The sequence below is a fragment of the Bos indicus genome, chromosome 12 (assembly GCF_029378745.1).
Source record: "Bos indicus isolate NIAB-ARS_2022 breed Sahiwal x Tharparkar chromosome 12, NIAB-ARS_B.indTharparkar_mat_pri_1.0, whole genome shotgun sequence".
NCBI lineage: Eukaryota > Metazoa > Chordata > Mammalia > Artiodactyla > Bovidae > Bos > Bos indicus.
The window spans coordinates 17980723-17994275 of NC_091771.1; positions in this window are offsets into that span (position 1 = coordinate 17980723).

The following is a 13553-nucleotide window of genomic DNA, read 5'->3' on the forward strand; positions in this document are numbered from 1 at the left end:
AACATTTTGAAGGAATGTTTTTGTATTTAATGAAAGGGCTGTCATTAAACCTAAACTTTCCAAGGAGCATAAACTAAAGTGCTTTCCTGGGAATATCTCCTCACAAATGGAGCATTTTGAGTTACAGTGGTGATTCTTATATTTCTAAGTTTGTTTCCTATCTGAAATAATTTAGAATCCACCTCTATTTAAAATATCTAAGAGTAATTTCACTGTAAATTCTTGAGACAAATTCCAGTTCTGAATTTAAGAAGTCAGACTTTTTAAAGCTTTACAAACCCATAAAGGATTTAGTCTAGGAACCAGTACTAGGCTAACCAGGATATTATTTTGAGTCCTGGCTCTTGGTTTCCTTTCAGTAATACTGTAAAAGCTTTAGGCTGGTAGACAGATACTTGGGGATTGAAATTTGTTTTAGAAGAGAATATATTCTGATGAAATGAGAATTGCTTTTCCGTGCCTCCAAGACACTAAAATTTCATGGTTTTTAGGGGCTATGAACACTTAGGAACACATTATTAATTCATTGAGCAGATACGTCGCATCCTTTATATGCCCAGCACATGGCATTAAGTGTTAAAGTTATACCTGTGAAAAACAAAGACAACTGCGCCTTAGTAGAGACTGTCAGTCTCATGAAAGGAACTGATTAATAACCAACTAATTGTAACACAGTTGTGATTGGTGCTGGAATAGGGGAAGATTGGGTCCAGACGTTTTAGAAGCCTTGGCACCCCACTCCAGTACTTTTGCCTGGAAAATCCCATGGATGGAAGAGCCTGGTGGGCTGCAGTCCATGGGGTCGCTAAGAGTCGGACATGACTGAGCGACTTCACTTTCACTTCTCACTTTCATGCATTGGAGAAGGAAATGGCAACCCACTCCAGTGTTCTTGCTTGGAGAATCCCATGGACTGGAGAATCCCAGGGATGGGGGAGCCTGGTGGGCTGCCGTCTGTGGGGTCAACACAGAGTCGGACACGACTGAAGTGACTTAGCATAGAAGGGTCAGTGAGATTTTTGGGATGTGAAGTGCATGAGACCAGGTTATGGTGGCCGTTTCTGCCATCCTGAGGACTTCTTTCTAACAGATCATGGACTGATAGTGAAGGTTTGTGTTCTGGATGGAGCATCTTAGTTTTTAGGATAATAGGATAGATGAACTGCTGTAACAATTCCAGCATCTCAGTGGTTTCGGACAGCAGGACTTTGGTCTGTTTTCATCATTACTTCAATGTGGCAAAAAGGTTCCCAGGGACCCAGACTTGCCCATCTTGTGACAGTGCCAGCTTTGAATCCTCAGACTTGCCCTGGAAGAAGAGTTGGGGAGTGGTAGATCCTGCAGGGGTTTATGGGTGGGCCTGCTAGGGTACGCATCACTTTTCCCCATTTCCATTGGCCAGAACCCAGCCCTATGACCTCAGGCCAGTGGTAAGGGAGGTGGGGAATGTAGTCATCAGGTGTGTCCAGGAAGAGGACCAAAATGATGTGCTGAACACAAAGCGTTGTCTTTTTTTTTTTTTTTTTACCACGAGTGGACAGTTCAAATGAATGAAAGAAAAAAAAAAAAAACTCATAAGAAAATAAAGATCCTCTGTAATTCCATTACCCAGCAATAATCATAATAAGGAATCGAGTGTATATTGAAAACTGTATCATCTTACTGTAATAGCAGCATGCTCTTTGTAGATTTGGAAAATACATAGAAACACAAGGAAAAGGGGAAATTATTCCCTACCAAGAACTGACTGTGTTTTTTGTTGTTATTTTGGTGTATGCACTTCTGTGTCTTCACTGTTTGATAGTCTTTTCCTCCACTTAACGTAAGCACTTTGCCAGGTCATTGAACATTGTGCATCTTAAAGGGTGCATTGTATTTATTGTGGGTGTGGTGTAACTTTCTAGTAAGTGCTCTCTTGTTGGACATTTCGGTATGACATTTTTGCCATTAAAAATGCTGAGTTGTGTATCCCTTTTTTAGAGTCAGTTGACCAGAGGTGTCCCTCTCGCCCAAGCTTGGTCAGTCAGATGTGGCCCAGGAATTTTGGAGCTCCAGCTGAGATTCAGGGTTGTACCCTTTGAATGCCATACATGCCATACGCCATACACGGCATATGTACCCTCATATGCCATGCCTGAGACTACAGTCGTGGTGTGGTCGTGAGCCTGGGGAAAGCAGAAGGCAGAGGAAGTGAGTGAGAAGATGACCGAACCAGCCAGGCAGAGAGGACTGCCCAGTTTCCTGGGGGGGCGGGGGAGACTCATACATGCTTCCCTCCCCTTGACTTCCCTGAGGCTCTCCGTCTTGTATATGTGCCTGTTTATCTACGATTGCTCTAATCCAGCTCCCTTCCAGAAACATCCTATTGCATGGCTGAATAAAGAGCACACGTCAGAAGATTAAAATCTCTGCACGTCGTTAGGTCTCTGGTCCGATCACTGTGGCAGAAGATGGAACAAAATAATAAATGTGAAAGCTTTGTACAGGGCCGTCTAGTTGTTGGCAACCCCTATCTAGGTTTTTGGGAACCCCTGTCACTGGTACGTGTTAGCAAGTAAACACTGATCCTGTTTTTCAGTGCATGTTTTTAAATTTTCTGCTTTTGCTGTGTCCATTTTAGATTCTCCACATCCATGTTAAAATAAGTAGGATGCAAAAACAAAGCAAAACAAAACAGTGTTCTCAGGGGTATTCATCTCAAACAGCAGAAGTGGGGTGTAGACTATAAAGAAACTCAAAGGCAGTTTAATAATAAAACAAGAAGCAAATGGATTATTGGAAGGAAAAAGTCCAGATTCCACATTTGAATGCGGTTATGAGTTAATGCTGGCTGAATGGCTAACATCCTGCTAAGTGCACATTTAATAGTTCATTGGACACCTCCTTTCCACCTAGAGAGGAGTTTGTTGGCTGGAATTATATGAATCCTGCTCTGAATGATGGGCACCAGTCCTTGCATGTTTAACTCTTTGGGGTTCAGCTTCCCAGGTGAGGACTTCATGTGTATGTGTGTATAAAAAGGACATCGTTTCAGCTCCACAAAACTACAGAGCTGTCAGTTGGTTAAATGTCTTGTCCAAAGTCAGGGTTAGCTTTCTTCTCTCTGGGTCTTTCTCATTCAAGTATTACATGAGGGAAAAGCAGAGTCTAGTCTGCTCTCTCACTATTGATCATTGTTAGGCTTTTATCTTACTGACAAAATATTAGTCACAATTTAAGATTTAAAAAATACGTATGTGTACTCAGTTGTGTCTGACTCTGCGACCCCATGGACTATAGCCCACCAGGCTCCTCTGTCCATGGGATTCTCCAGGCATGAATACAGGAGTGGGTTGCCATTTCCTTCTCCAGGGGATGTTCCTGACCCAGGGATTGAACTCGCGTACCTTGCATCTCCTGCACATACTGTAGCCTTTATTTGGTGTGGACTCTTAATCCCTCCAGTCTTCTATTGCAGATGAGTCCCAAGAAGCAGATGGGTGGGAGTGGGCTTTTGAGAGCTCAAAATCCATTTCTAAGTGGCATAAAACAAGGTAATCCTAGCTTTCTTGCTTATATTTGTAAATAATTTGATGGCGTTTCTATATTCAATTTTCAGCTTACATTTGTATTCCCATTTTTATTGTAAAAGTCATGTAATATAGAAATGTTGATGGTAAAAAGCGAATGCCCCCCTCTTTCTACCATCCTTTTTAGTCCCATTCCCACCATTGTTGACAGTTGAAAGTGTAATGTAGCATGTAATTTTTAGATGACCAGGGAAAGATGTAATTCTTGCCCTAGTGAGTAAGAAGGTGAGAACAGGGACTTCCCTGGTGGTCCAGTGGCTGAGACTCCACATTCCCAGTGCAGGGGGCCCGGGTTCCATCCCTGGTCAGGGAACTAGATCCCACATGTTGCAACAAATGATTCAGCAAAGACTGAAGATCCTGCATGCCACAGCTAAGACATAGTCAGCCAAATAAATATTAAAAAAAAAAAAAAAAAAAATTCTAGTCAGATGATGTGCTCTTACTTGTCATGAACTGGGAGCGTGTTTTTAGAAGCCCAACCCAGAAACCCCATCCTTTCCCCAGTCACCAAGTCCTTCACCTCCCAGCATCTTCATGGTTTTTGCAGAGATGGCTTAATATCCACTTCACCCCCGCAATCTATTCTTCATACTGCAGCCACAACAATCTCTTCAAGACGCAAATTTGATGTGTGTGTATGTGTGTTTTAATAATAATACACGCAGCTTTAAAACATGTTCAAGGCTTTCCCTAGCTCTTAGAATAAAGGACAGATTCCTTACTGCTGCATAATACAGTGCTATCCCACCTCTGCAACCTCATCTTCATCAAACTCCCCTTTTGCTCTTTGGAGTCTCTCACACTGGCTTCCTTACAGTGTAAATGCTGTTTTTCCTCCCTTGAAAATTATTCCTATTCATTCTTCACCATGCCCTGTAGTTGACTTCTAGTCAATCTGGAGAATCTAGTTCCCTTTCTCAAAAGAGACCTGAAACGTTAGGAAAAGTTTCACGACTTCATAGTATCACGTATTTCTCCTTTATGGTACTATGATTGAAAGTTTGTTTTGTTCTTGCTTATTTCCCCCACTGGACTCGTCAGTATCTTAACAGGCCGCTGGCATATAGTTGGAGCTCTTAATTACTTACTCAGTGAATCAGTCATTCCTCCCTGTTCCACCTTCATTCCCTTGTCTCGCCCACCATCACCTTGACTACGTAATAACGTTGCCCACCCAGTTGTCTAGCTGTCACTTCCAAAATCTAAGTTGGCTTTCTCCAATCTATCCATTCTGGATCTGAATGAGTTGGGTTAAACGTAAGTCTGATCGTGTCTCTTTTTTTGTTAAATTTTATGATGGTGTTTTGCTACACTTAGGAGAAAGGTCGAAATCTTCCAAGCCCTAACATTCTGCACTCACTAGATTTGTCTGCACCACTTTTCTGTGTTCATGCTAACCTGTTCTGGCTTTTGTATAATCTGGTGCCCCTGCCTAAAACAATTTTCTCTCTCCCTAAACCCCTCCTGATCCCCACAAACAAAACATTTAATTTCTATTCATCCTTTATATCTCAATTTTAAAATTTCCTCAGGAAAAGTCACTATAACTCTTTAATTCTAATATTAATAACTTCTGTATTTATCATCTATTTCCCTGAAACCTTCTAGTAGACTATCAGCAAAGCTTACCACTGTGTCCTCTCTGCTTGGCAGGTAATAGGTCTTAACACTGAATGAAGGAATAAAGTAACTTCCTGATCAGTTGTATCTAGAAAACAAAAAGTTTTAACATCAATTTTATTATAACCAAAGTATTTGGGGCAGATAATCTTCATTCGAATGGACAGTTCAATTAATATTTATTGAATGAATGAGCAACATTTTGTGGGTTCAACTAATTCAGCTGCTGAGGATTTTACTTGCTGTTTCATCCTGGTAGGCTCATCATGTAAAGACATAGCCTTGTTCTAAGTAAAATGCTCTGTGAGAACCGTATTCAAGTTTTTGTATGACAGACGTGGATAACTGATATTATATGTCCCCCAAATGTTTCCCCTAAACCAAGCTTATATCTTTTTCTGTGTCATGTGATTCCACTGAATTTGGGATCAGACGCTCTTCCACATTCAAAAGGATACCAACTTTGTTTTAAGCCCCAGTGTTTACTGAAAGGGGTGATGCTAAGTTTAAAAACAGAGCAGGACTATTTGGTTGTCTTAAGGCTATGGATGCTACTTGTACTTCCTGAGTGGAGCCAAGGATGCTAAATGTGTTAAAAGCTGGGAGTCCTGAACAAAGTACTGTGTGTGTGTGCGTGCTCAGTCATGTCCGACTCTGTGACGCCACGGACTGTCGCCCGCCAGACTCCTCTGTCTGTGGGATTCCCCAGGCAAGAATACTAGAGTGGGTTGCCATTTCCTCCTCTAGTCGGTCTTCCCAATTTAGGGACTGAACCTGGATCTCTTACTGTCTCCTGCATTGGCAGGCAGATTCTTTACCAGCTGAGCCACCATGAAAGCCCTAACAAAGTACTTCCTGCCTAATTTTGTCAATTACAGCGCTGCTGGGAAGCACAGGAAGGAGTTGCAGAAGAGGTACCTAAATGCCAGAGATGAAGTTATCGATTAAGTCCCAACTAAGCAGACCCAGGCATGGTTTTCTATGTGGGTGTGAATATGGCAGCTTCTTAGAACTTTTTTTCTTTTAAGGCTTTTTTTTTTTTTTTTAATGGACCATTTTTAAAGCCTTTATTGTATTTGTTACAATACTGTTTCCATGTTTTGGTTCTTTGGCTGAGAGGCATGTGGGATCTAAGCTCCTCTGACCAGGGATCCAGCCTGTACCCCTGCATTGAAAGTCAAAGTCTTAACCACTGGACCACGAGGGACGTCCCAGAAAGGTTCTTAAACATATAATTAACCAAATACAAGTTCAGTAGCTGAACTCCACATATATGGTTTTAACCAACTCCAGAGAACATTCCACTTTAGTTAACCCCTAATTATCTGATATCCAACTCCTGTCACAAACCCAGCTGAGGCATGCAGAAAAGTGAGCTTATGAAATCTGAGAATCCTTTATTTCTCAAGAATGAGTCCCTAGATTCTATCCTTGCAGCTAGGTGGCAGTCTAGAAAGCTACCTTGAATGCCTCCTTCAGGTTTCCCATAGAAATTCCTTCATAGTGAAAGTTGCTCAGTGTCCGACTTTTTGCAACCCTATGCACTGTAGTCTGCCAGGCTCTCTTTGCCCGTGGAATCCTCCAGGCAAGAATACTGGAGTGGGTAGCCGTTCCCTTCTCTGGGGGATCTTCCTGACCCAAAAATCGAACCCGTGTCACCCGCATTGCAGGCAGATTCTTTACCACTGAGCCACCAGGGAGGCCCTCCTTCATGGACCCATAACTTAATATTCTCTTCCTTCTGTTGAGGACTCACAGAAATAAAAATGAGCCTGGAATGTTTCTTCAACTTTTATGAAGGTTTTATTGCAAAAAAATTGTAATATATTTTTATCTAAATAGTCTTTTTTGTTTTTTGACTGCACTTTGGCATGCTGGATCTCAGTTCCCGGAGTAGGAATGGAGCTCATACCCTCTGCATTGAAAGTGCTGAGTCTTAACCACTGGACTGCCAGGGAATGCCCCTGGATATTCTTTAAAATGTAGTGATAGGAAAATTTTTTTATTTTATACATGCTGATACTAGATAATAGAGCTAAATAATGCTTCCCTTTTGCTTTGATTGCTGGAAAACTCAGAGCTCCCAGTTTGTGCTCAGTTAGATTAATTGCTTTCTGCCCAGGTTTTTCAGTAGTATATAACCCTTTCAGTAGTTGGCTTATGTCCTGTTGTGTATTCTAGATAGAATTTACATTTAATAAAATGTACATGTATTCAATACAGTGAATTATGACAATTTTCTATGTCTGGGTTAACAATCATCAGAACAACTTCATTACCCCAGAGAGTTTCCTCGTACTCCTTTCCAATCAATTTTTCCTCCATCTGATGCAACTACTTGCTGAATTCTATGACCCTAGATTAGTTTTTGGTTGTTCTTGAAATTTACTTGAGTCATAGAACTTGTAATCATTTAGTCTGGCTTTTTTCACTCGATATTTTTGACATCCACGTTGTTGCATGAATCAGTGTTTCTTTTTAGTTGCTGAGTAGTTTCTTTTTAATTGCTAGGGGCTTCCCAGGCTGTGCAGTGGTAAAGAATTCACCTGCCAAAGCAGGAGACACGGGTTCAATCCCTGGCTTGGGAAGATCCCCTGGAGGAGGAAGTGGCAACCCACTTCAGTGTTCTTGCCTGGAGAATTCTATGGACAGAGGAGCCTGGCAGGCTACAATCCATGAGGTTGCCAAAGAGTTGGACATGACTTAGCGACTGAACAACAATTCTACTTTTTAATAAATACTATAATTTATCATTTGTCCTGCATATGGAGTTATTTCCAATGCTTGGCTATTACGGATAAAGTTGGAACGAGCATTCATGCATAGTTCTTTGTGGATAGCTCATGTTTTAAAATCTTTGTTTAATGTTTTCATTGTGAAAGTATCTTTATTGTAAACCTCACATCTGGATGGGGAGGGGGAGTGAAAATATAGCAGTCCCAGTATTAGATTTATATCATAAACACTAAAAACAACTTATAAATTTTAGTTTCCGATTGTTTTGAAACTGAAGGCCAAGGCAAGTACATAACTTATCCCTTCAAATAAACATCTGTCATTTGGGAAATTTCTCATTTAAATCCCCCCTAAGCTAAAGGTTGGATAGCATCACCGATTCATGAACTTGGCCCATAGTGAGGGATGGGGAGGCCAGGTGTGCTGCAGTCCATGGGCTTACAAAGAGTCGGACATGATGTAGCAACTAAACAGCACCAAAGCTATAGTCGCTATCTTTTCACATCCTCATTTTATGTGTCCAGTAGGCATACCAGATTCAGCATATTCAAAGGAAAATTTTATCCACCCCACCCACCTCTGCAAAAAAAAATAATCTAGCCCTTCCATATTCTCGTGTCAACTCTTTTCTCAATTGCTCAAGCTAAAAATGTGTCTTCATCCTTGATACCTCTCTTTTTCAGAAACCTCACACCTAATCAAGGAGCAAATCTGGCGTGCTCTATCCTCAAAATACAGACTGTCAGGAAGCCAGCCCCTTCTCACTCCCTACTGCTAACATGCTGGTCAGAGCCACTGTCAGCTCTTGCTTGGATCAGTGAAGCAGCCTCCTAAGCAGTCTTGCTGCTTCTGTCTTTGGTCCCTAGAGCCTAGTCCCTTTGGTCCCTAGAGCCTTTGTCCCTGCCAAACAGGGCAGCTAGAGTGGGCCTTCCCCAGTCTCGCTTAACGTCAGTCACCGCAATCCATTTTCATTCAGAATAAAAGTCAAAGTTCTCACATGTTCTGCAAGGCCAGAAGTAATCCCCTGACCTCCCCTTCACTGGCTCTCTTTCCCCTTTCTCGTTCCTCTCGTCACGAGGCTGCCTCGCCTTTCTTTAAACTACCTGGAGCAATCCTGCCTCAGAACTTTAACACTTGCTATTTCTGGGTCAGGAATTCCACTCTTCCTACCTCCAGCCCCTACATACAGCCCAAGGCTCACTGCCTTACTTTATCCATGTCTTTCCTCAGCGTCACTTCATTGGATAGGTCTGGTCTGAGCACCTTTTCTAAAGTGAATCCCACCTCCACCCTCAACACCAGCAATGTCAATTTGTACTGTGTTCTTAGCCCAACCCAGGCCAGACCACGAAGACTGCTTCCAGTTAAAGGAAGGGCAAAAATGATGACGAGAACTTGACTCAACGCTCTTAAAACAGCCAATAAGTAATGTAAAGAAGAAAGCAGTAAGAAAGTGACTGGGGGGACTTCCCTGGAGCTCCCAGTGCAGGGAGACTGGGTCAGGGAACTAAATCCCTCATGCCATGGCTAAGACCTGGAGCAGCCAAATATAAATAAATATTAAAAAGGAAAATTTATTTTTTAAAAAGTGGTTGGGAACACTCTCTACAGCCTCCCCTGTTTTCTCATGGAAGCTCCTCTGGGATTCTGTGGTCCGCTCAGGCCACCTGGAGTGTTGACTCGGGTCGAGGAGCACAGAACTGCGGGCTTTGCCTTCCCCGCCTCCCCTCACCCCCCGGCATCCAGCAGCTGGAAACCACCTGTCTTATCATGCTGCTGCACAGTGAGACCAATCATCAGGGCCTTGTGCGTGGGTGACTTTGTGGCTTTGATAATCTCCTTTTATCTCTGCCTGCACTCCACAGGGTCTAAGAGTTTTCTGGTCTGTCCTCTTAGAAGCCATGAGTTACCATAATGCCTTACTTTTTCCATGATTCTTATTATCACCCGACCTATTATATCTTTATTTTTGTGCATATTTGTTGCTTGTTTCCCCAAGTGAAATGTTACATTCCCTGACAACAGAGACTCGACTCTTTTTGTTCATGCTATATCCCCTCCCCAGTACCTAGAATGGCAGCTGGCACATCGTAAATAATAAAGATTTACTGAATGAATTTTGTTCAGTGCATTTAACATCGTTCTATGTAGTCTCCCCCCAAATTTGGTATCATTGTAAAGACTTTAGCAGCTATTATTGTCAAACCAAACCTCTCTTTTGGCTTTTTTCTTCCCTTTGAGTTTCAGAGTGTCATTTAGGGGTTGGAATGGGCTTCCTTGGTGGTTCAGACGATAAAGAATCTGTCTGCAATGCAGGATACCCAGGTTTGATTCCTGGGTCCTGGAGAAGGGCATGGCAACCCACTCCAGTATTCTTGCCTGGGGAATCCCTTGGACTGAGGAGCCTGGCGGGCTACAGTCCATGGGGTCGCAAGGAGTCGGACATGACTGAGCGACTAACACTTTCTTTTCATGACCATGGGAATGCAAGCCACGTACACCTCAGACTTGGCCCTGGTTTTGTTGCCATGTTAGGACAGTGAGCTGGATGTGTGTCTTCAGCAGCCAGAGTATAAGAAAATTTATTTTCTTATTTAATGTCTAAAGTTCAAATTGCCTCTAATCTAGGGATCCCTTGAATGTGATAAGGCTGAATCACATTGGACAATAAAAGGCTGAAGTTCAGTCCAATTGACAAGTGAAAGGCCTCTTGGAAGCAACATTCTGAGAAAGGTCCTGCTTATTCAACGCTGAATATTCTGGGGTCTGAATGAGTGTGAGTGGTATGGAGACTCAAAACAGAAACCGTAACTGCTCATCGATTCAGTCCAACATATAATTTTATCAAGGGTCTAGTATAACAGAGACTCCCTTCAAATATGTAATCCTACTTGTGATCTATTTTTTTAAGTCAACAGTGCCTCTATAGTAAACTATTTTTGCTAGATGACCCAGAAAATCCAAATCCCTGGTGGAAAATAAGTACATTCGTGAGCACTCTTGTGTGCAGATTACAGCACTAAGCTCTGACCTAAAGGAGTCTGCAATTTCTGTCTGCCTGGAGGTACTGGTTGAAAGGAGCATGATAAGCTTCCCTCTCTTTCCCTATAAGTCTCATTGTTTCCAGCAGAAGAAAAGATGTTGACTAATAAAACTGTTTTATAGATCATCTCTTTTTGTATTTCAGAAACAGCTAAAATTTGTTTTGCAGATTTTGATAGGATTTATGAGAGTGATTGGAGAAGGAAATGGCAACCCACTCCAGTGTTCTTGCCTGGAGAATCCCAGGGACAGGGGAGCCTGGTGGGCTGCCGTCTATGGGGTCGCACAGAGTCGGACACGACTGAAGCGACTTAGCAGCAGCAGCAGCATGAGAGTGATATAATATCACTTCGATGGTGTATCAGCTCAGTTTGGAGCCAAGGGTGGATCTCGTGGCTGGGAGGGTAGTGAATCTTGTATACCTGACTCATCTTCCCCAGATACTCGGAGACCATGGTCAGGAAGATGGTTACTATGGCTTTTGTAAGAAAAGGGCATTCCACACCAAATTCTGGTCAGAAATAATAAATATGGAAAACAGAGTAATCGGCTTTTTAAGAAGCCATGTACATATAAAAACTGAAAGTGCAAAGTCAAATATTTATGTGGTTTCTGTGAAGGACTTTGCTAAATTAAACAAGTCTGGAATAGATTAACTCTAGGCAGAGGGGTCTGGCCAAGGATTAAGAGTGCTGGCTCTATTTGGTCACAGAGCCACACAAACAAGGCATTGCAGGTGGGGAGAACTTAAACCAGAGCAGAAAAATCACAGGGTGAAAGAGTTCAGACCAGAAAAAAACCCTAAACAAAACATACAATTAAACAAAAACCCACGAGGAAAACACAAGCTAATTGGTAGAAACTTCTTTGTTTCAAAGTTGATGACTGTCAATGCAGTTCACTTAGAAAGATGAGCTTGAGACCAGGTATGACTTGTTGACCAGTTATTTCACAAAGAATCAATCTTTAGAAAATGGAAGCTCCTTTTCTCTGTAAGTCATACCTTTACCCAGAAGTCACAGGCTTCCTGGAATGACTTTAAAAATCTAAGATCTCTTGGAAATGACTTTGAAACTCAGTTTTCAATATTATTGACCCAGCCAGCCCTTCTTAGACATACAGATTGTATGGCCACATGCTATGTGACTGGACCAGAAGACCAAGCCGAGAGAACAGCAAGGAAAGAGCAGGAACAGAAGAGACATTTTGCTGTTGACCACTACTTTTTTGTCTTTTAAATATCACATACATCTTTGACTTTTTTGGCTGTGCTTGGTCTTAGTTGCAGCACGCAGGATCTTTAATTTTCATTGAGGCATGCGGGATCTTCAGTTGTAGCATGTGGGAATCTAGCGCCGTGACCAGGGATTGAACCCGGACCCCCTACATTGGGAATTTGGAGTCTCAGCCACTGGACCACCAGGGAAGTCTTCATCTTTGACTTTTAATTATGAAAAATTTCCAGTACAGATACAAAGATAGAAACAAAAGTATAATAAATTCTCATGAGCTCATCACTGAGCTTTCAGTTCAGTTCAGTTGCTCAGTCGTGTCCGACTCTTTGCAACCCCATGAATCACAGCACGCCAGGCCTCCCTGTCCAGCATCAACTCCCGGAGTTCACCCAAACTCACGTCCATCAAGTCGGTGATGCCATCCAGCCATCTCATCCTCTATTGTCCCCTTCTCCTCCTGCCCCCAATCCCTCCCAGCATCAAAGTCTTTTCCAATGAGTCAACTCTTCGCATAAGGTGGCCAAAGTATTGGTTTAAGCCTCAGCATCAGTCCTCCCAATGAACACCCAGGACTGATCTTTAGGATGGACTGGTTGGATCTCCTTGCAGTTCAAGGGACTTGAAAGAGTCTTCTCCAGCACCACCTGTTAGCAATATTTTCTTTATCATTTCATCTATCTCTCCCTTGTTTTACTTTTATTTCTGTTGGAGTATTTTAGTAAATCTCAAACAAGTATCATTTTACCCATCAATACTATCTTTTTTCTTTTTTTAGCAAAAATCAACATCCTCAACAAAATTAATGTTATTTTTTAATCAACTAATGTATATTTAAATCTATGGCTTTTGATAGTTGGTTTGTTTGAACTGGGATTTAAGCAAGGTCCATATTTTGCATTTAATTGGTATATCCTTTTTAAAACTTTTTAATTGGAGGATAATTGCTTTATAATGTTGTGCTGGTTTCTGCTGTGCAATAACTGTTATATCCTTTACATCTCTTTTAATATATGATTTCATCTTCCCTTCTCCACTCTCCTAACATTCATTGATTGAAAAGTTGGGTCAAGTGTCCTGTAGTATTTCTTAAATTTTGGACTTTTCTGATTGCATTTCCATGAAATCATTTAAAATTCTCCTGTATCTCTTGTATTTTTTGTAAACTGAGTTAGATTTGGATGAGGAATTAAATTCAGGTTACTTATTTTGGCAAGAGCATTTCATTGGCTGTGCTGTAATCTTCCTATAACATCATGTCAATAGGAAGTGATGATCAGCTTGACTGATGGGTTCAGGTAGATTTTTAATTAAAATCTTGTTTTATTTAAAATTCTTTATTTTAAATAAA